Here is a 6,921-nt window from a genome sequence, read left to right on the forward strand (position 1 = left end):
TTTTATATGTTCAATGCATATTTAAAATATAATATTTTAAAACTCTTTCAATACTTTTAAGTATTCTCCAAACTGATAACCTAGACAAAGAGCATTTGACAGTCTCACCCTTGCCAGAGAATCTACTACTGTGTTTCAAAGATGGTATTACAGAAATAAAAGTACATTGCATCTTGGGATATTTAAGAAATAAATTTAATTTGAATTTTCCACCAACCATATTTTTCTCACTTATGGTATGTTTGGATGTCATCTGACTTAGAAGTTTTATTTTCATTACTGTTTAGGGGAATTAGCTTCTTCACAAGTATGATTACCTATTCTGTTGTGGTGAGTGGTTTTATTTCTTACTATCATGCTGTTAGCCATCTGAGCTGACTCCCTCAGATCCTGCTCTTGCTATCTCAAGTCAGGCTGAGATTCAAAAATAATGCACAAAGATAACAACACCTACACCATTAGCATGGATAGTATGTTCTAATCCTACTAACAGCTTTCCTTAACAATTGGTAATACCTTTTCTAACTAATTTTTTTAAAAATTTAATTCCCATTTGAGACACGACAGCAGTTGGAGTTTATTAATGATCAGATAGTCTTTGCCTGTTTTTCTGTCTTGCTGGTTGTTTAATTTTAAAATGAAGATTTCATTATCTCACTATATGAATTAATTTACTTAACATCCAAGTCCATGGATTTTACTATATTTGATGACAGAAATCATATTTTGTTAAAATTCTTATTTATATTATTTTTAGTTGAATTTAAAATTGGCAAATTTCAAATGTAATACCAACTTCTGAAAGCAAAGGGTCGTGAGATACTGATATAAGGGTATTTACTGTAATTCTGAATTGTTCTAATGATTTAATAGTTAAGATGATACTTTAAAATTTTCACTGTGTTACAGAATTTTTTTAGTTGGTGGAAAATAGGAACTATTACTATTCCACTATGAGTTTTCACTCCTTCCTTCCTCCCTTTTTTTTTCTTTCGTTCTTTCTCTCTCTCTCTTTCATTCTTTCCTTATTCCCTTCTCTTTCTATTAAACATTCACAGCATAGTAATAATAATAATGATAATAAATTCACATAATTATTTTCAGATGTTACCTCATTAGATTTGTAAAAAAGTCTTGCGTAGTAGGTATTTTTGCTCTCTTTTTTTAAAAAGAAATATTCCAGAGGATAATTACCTTTCCTTATTCATTCATTCCCAATTCTTTTACATTAATAAAAAGCTTGAGTTTCAAATGTTATTTGTTCTTTAGAGTGACAAATCTTTAGGATAATAAATATTAGTATTTATTATCAAGGGGTAAAATACATAACTTATATAATTTATTAATGTTCTACATAAAATTTCCCTTCAAATCAATTTTTTAAATGTATACTTTGTCAATAATCTCATCATAATTAACATCCTGATTTCTTTTTGTTAATTACTGTAGAAGGCAGACTGACATCATTCTGCTATTATGACACCCATATGTTACACGAGAAGTGAAACTGGGGTAATTCAATGAACAATGATTGGGTTTACCTACACAATTTCCCTATACACATTAGGCAAGAGATATGCAGTCAAGTTAAAACTGAATTGCATAACATCACAAACTCTTACATGCTAGAACCACCCCTTTCCCTATCTTATAATCATGTTGTTAGCCATCTGAGTTGACTCCTTCAAGTCCCCCTTTTTTTTTTTAATCCTTCCGCCAATTGTTGTAATAGGAAAATGATCTCTCATATCAGACTCAGAAGTGGAGGGGAATTGCTAATCTACTTCAAATTAAAAAGCTGAAAAAAATCTAATTTGTTTGTTACATAAATATTATTTTCAACCTTTTATCCAAACTTCCCTTTTGAACAAAAGTTCACACCTTCCTTTAAGGTTATTTAAAATTCAAAATGTGCTACTTATTGGTAACACAAGGAGAAATCAAGACATTGATAATTTTAGAATATTGGTTTTCAAAATACATGTGTATCTATTGCGATACTAAATCATAGGGTCAAGCACCGCATCTTACTATCAAACTAAAAATTACTATCATAGGTAGATACCTAAACTGACATCAAACAAACTTACTTTACATTGAATTTGAACATTATATTTCATTACAATGTTTATTTATTCAACAAGTATTTACGACAATCGAGTATGTGCTCTACAATTTCCTAGGTGCTATGGGTACAACAATCAACAACACAGACATCCCTATCCAGGTTACTCAGAGCTTATATTCAAATGGGTAAAATACATGTCAGAAAGTGAAAAGTGCTCTAAAGAAAAATTAAGCAGAGTATTGGGTAAAGGGATGCTAATTAACAGGGTACAATTTCAAATAAGGTGGTCAAGGATGCCATTAATGTGAAAGTGACTTTTGAGCAGAAACTTAGCAAGGTGAGTGAGCACTTGAGGAACTGCCCACTAAGCAGAGGAAACAGCAAGGGAAATGGCCTTGAGGCAAGAGCACGCTCACTGAGGATGGCGTGACTGGAGCAGCGTGTGCATGGTAGAAATAGTAGAAAATGAGTCCAGACAGTTGCAAGGCAAGAAAGCAAACTTGTGAAGTATCATATGGACTGATTTTTCTCTGAGTAAGGTGTTGTCAGTTACAAATTGGCACTCATCATTGGCACTTGCCATCTATCTCTACAAGGATTAAATCATGAGCTGCTGCAGCTGCTGACTTTCAACATTCCCTGAAAGGAGTTCAGGGTGGAGAGCAGAAATGAAGCACTCTGTGCTCTGGCAAAAACTGGCAGAACAGGTCTTCAGAGAGTTAGATATTTTTAGGAGATGATTTTATGAGCCCAATTCTTGTATCTTCTAATATCTAGAAAAGCACTAAAATCCTTCATGGTGACATCTGTTCCTCATGACTAGCGCTAACTTTCAAGAGACTAACAGAAACCTTCAGCAAAAAATATGTGCTTGACTTCATGTATTCCCCCTTCACTAAAATCACATATATACTGACCTTCTGCCTACCTATTTGGAGCAGTTTCTCAGAGCTATCTGTGTTGTCTCTTGGGTTATAGTCCTCATTTTGCCCCCAATAAAACTTAACACACAACTCCTATGTTGTGAACTTTTTAAGTCAGCAATGGGAAGCATAGGTGGTATGTATGGACAGAAGGAAGTGAACAGGCAGAAGCAGGGAGACCAGTTAAGTGGCTGTTCCAATAATACACAAGAAATAAAAATAGTGGTTTTTCCTAAGGTGGTAGTAGTTGAGGTACTGTGAAGCAGATTTTGGGCAGCTTTGAACATGAACAGGATTTACTTATAGATTGCCTATTGACTATAGATTGAATGTGGGGGGCGAGAAAAACAGTCTGAAACAATTGAAAAAATGAAGTTGCCATTTGTTAGGAAGATTACAGGAGTAGCAGGATTTCAGGGGAGTATTAAGAACTTGGTTTAGGGCAACTGAAATCTGAGATGACAATTAGGTATCAAATAGAGACGCCAATTAGACAGTTGGGTGACTGTGTCTGGAATTCAAATAATAGGTCCAAGCTGGAGATATAAATTTGGAAGTCATCTGCATAAAGTCATGAGACTAGATGAAATCACTATGCAAAGAAAAGCAGACAGAGAAGAGAGGAGGGTCATGAGCTGAACTTTGAAGACTCTTAGGCTTTAGAGTTTAAAGAAGTGAGGAAAAACAAGGAAAGGGAGTTAAAAAAAAAGAGTGGTCAGTGTGGTAAGGAAGGAACTTCTGTGACTTGGAAAATGAGAGAAGACATTTCAAGCAGAATGAACTGCTGTGTTTGTTAGGTCAGATACAAGTTATATGACTACAGGTTTTTCCAATGTGGAGATGAGCAGTTTAATAGAGTGTTAGGTATGAGTTATCAGGAGGTGAGATTTTGGAGATAAAAATATAAATAACTATAAAGGAATATTGCTGTTAAAGGAAATAAGGAATGGAATGGTAGTGGAAAAAAAGAGATGTAGTCAAGAGAATTTATTAAGATATCACAGCAAATTTATATGCTTACAGAAGTAATCCAAGAAAGAAGGTAACAATTATGATGAAGGATGGAGATAAGAGAATCACCTGAATGATGTCCTTGAGTAGGCAAGAAGGAGGAGGATGCTCAGGTGGAAGACTGACAGATAGGAGAACATACAGTTTATATATAGTATATATTATATTATACTGGTGACTAATGCTTGTTTAAAACCAACTTCATGAACATTTAAGCTTTCATATTCCAAAGAACTAAGTCTCATAAAAATCACATAGAAATGAGTATTTTTTATTTTTTCTATTTTACAGATATGAAAAACCATAGGTAAGGACTTCCCTAGTGACACAGTGGTTAAGAATCCACCTGCCAACTCAGGGGGCATGGATTTGATCCCTGGTCCAGGAAGATCCCACATACTTCGGAGCAACAAAGCCCATGAGCCACAACTACTGAGCCTGCGCTCCTCTAGAGCCTGCAAGCCACAGCTACTGAGCCCACATACTGCAATTACTGAAGCCTACACACCTAGTGCCCATGCTTCGCAACAAGAGAAGCCACTGCAATGAGAAGCATGCCCACCACAATGAAGAGTAGCCCCTGATCACAGCAACTAGAGAAAGCCCTCATGCAGCAACAAAGACCCAACACAGCCAAGAAAGAAAGAAAGAGAGAGAGAGAGGGAGGGAGGGAGGAAGGAGGGAAAGAAGGAAGGAAAGAAAGAAAAACCATAGGTAAAATTCAGGAAGCCACTACAGTCACAAAATATGCTGCAAAAGTTGAATTCTAATCTTCTAACACTTCTTGGGGATTTTAATTAGAAATGGGCTGAGATCAGCCCTCAGTCCAGATCATATAGAGTCCTCTGATCCCTCTAGGGGTGATATTGTTTCCAAATTTAGCTGTACATAACACTCACTTCTAAGACTTCATTTTGCTTTATTTTGGCAAAGAATCTCTTTTCTAAACTTTTGGATATTCTCATTCAGTGGATTTGGGGAGGAAATAGATCATCTATGCTTTAAAGTAAAGCATAGTAAAGCACTACAGTTATTTCCAGTGTGACTTCACCGTAGAGTCAGACTTATAGACTGTATCAAATGGTTTTCTACATATAGATGTCCTCTGCAAGCCATGTTTTCCACCATGAAGAAAGATGAAATTATGAAAAGTTCAGAATGTAGTTTTTATTATGAAAGACCTTCACAGCAGATTCTCTCTGCTAATTAATAATGTTAGATACATGAATTTGCTTTTTATAAAGACTGGGGGGATTAATGTGGTGTTAAAGAGAGACCTAATTAAAATGTTGGTTTTTAGTTCTGTCCAGTAGGCCTTAAATGATGAGGAAGTCTATTAAAGGCTGAATCAGGGGTTGCAAGGAAAGCTGGTTCCAATTTTAACCAGAATTATCTTGCTTTCAAGGGTCCTATTTAATATTTCATTTTAAAGAATTTTTATATTTTATTAAAACGGTTTTAAATGGGTGAAATTACATGGTATGGGAATTATATTTCAATAAAGCTGTTTTTTTAAATGATCTTTTAAACAGACTGAATTAGAGAGATGGTATTCATCCAGGATTCAAGACCCCAAATACTCAAATACTCAGATGTCTAATATCACTACTGTCTCCCTCCAGACGGTTTTGTCAAACAACACTAATTAATAAAAAGATGCTCACTAATTAGTCTCATATCCATTGACACAACTCTCTAGACAAATAGTACCATGTCTATGGAGACTGCATCAAAATAAATCTATTTGACACTTTTGTCCTAGGGTAACTGGAGGGACTTACATGTACAGAGATGAAGCTAAGCAGAAACAATCTTTATTACTAACTTGAGTTTAACCCTTAAATTCTAAGAACTCTGATAAGCTGGACTAGACATGAATAACTTTAAGAATTATTTGCATAGAGTAGACAGATATAATTCTTAGAACAAAATTAAACTTCTTTGGCCCTTTCGCCCACTAAAACCATACTCATTCTGACTATTTGAATTTTACAACTCTGATTAATAAGTTAGTGAGAGATTTAATTAAAAATTTAAAGAAACATTGTTTTGTTAGTACAGGTTCTCTGATAAGCAGAAACCAAGACAGAATTAAATATCAACAAATTTATTATGGAAAATGCCTTGTGAAGGATAAAATGAGGAAGGGGTCAGGAGAGGATGAGAGAGCCATCAGATCGCCTTATAAGTCTGACCCAGAGTGAAAGAGAAAGAGAAGGAAGGAGAGAAGTTTCCATGCAAGCATCCAAGACTACAGTGCAGTTCTAAGAAAATTCTGGCAAGCCCACTAATGAATATTTGAGTCAAAGTCTCCCAATAAAGAAGACCAACTCCTCCAGGAGTAGGCCTGCATTAGCACCTCTACCTGGCTCAGTCTTTGTCTGAGAGTAGCCATGGGAAAAGTGGCCTTTATACAAACATTGCAATAGGTTTTAGAGATTCCTGATAGAGCCCTCGATCAATTATACTTTCTGCAGTTGGAGATTTGAGAGTCACATTCTTGTGACCACCACACATTTATATTCTAAAGATGTATACTTGTACATCTGAGTTTATATTATTTACTAATCCATTGTTGCTGACTTCAGGTTAAAACTTTGCTTCCAATAACTGTAAAGGCTGGTGATTAACCCAAATTCAACTTCAAGAACTGGACCAGAGAACCTGATATTCCCTTTTTTCATACTACCACTTAAATACATTTTAATGTCTAGGCTTTCTGTTTCTTCCTATCATTTCTAGAGTAAAAACCATAGGGGAAACAGAATTTATTCCTGTTTCTGTATAAAAGTAAGGCACTTTTCCCAAAAGGCACCATTAAGAAAGACTGAAAAGGTGCCAGTCCTGAGGCTGTGTGAACTGAGCTGTTCTTCACACAGTATTGATTCCTCTCATTCCTCAACCTCACCAGCTAATGGA

Source organism: Hippopotamus amphibius, chromosome 7, assembly GCF_030028045.1.
Source record: "Hippopotamus amphibius kiboko isolate mHipAmp2 chromosome 7, mHipAmp2.hap2, whole genome shotgun sequence".
NCBI lineage: Eukaryota > Metazoa > Chordata > Mammalia > Artiodactyla > Hippopotamidae > Hippopotamus > Hippopotamus amphibius.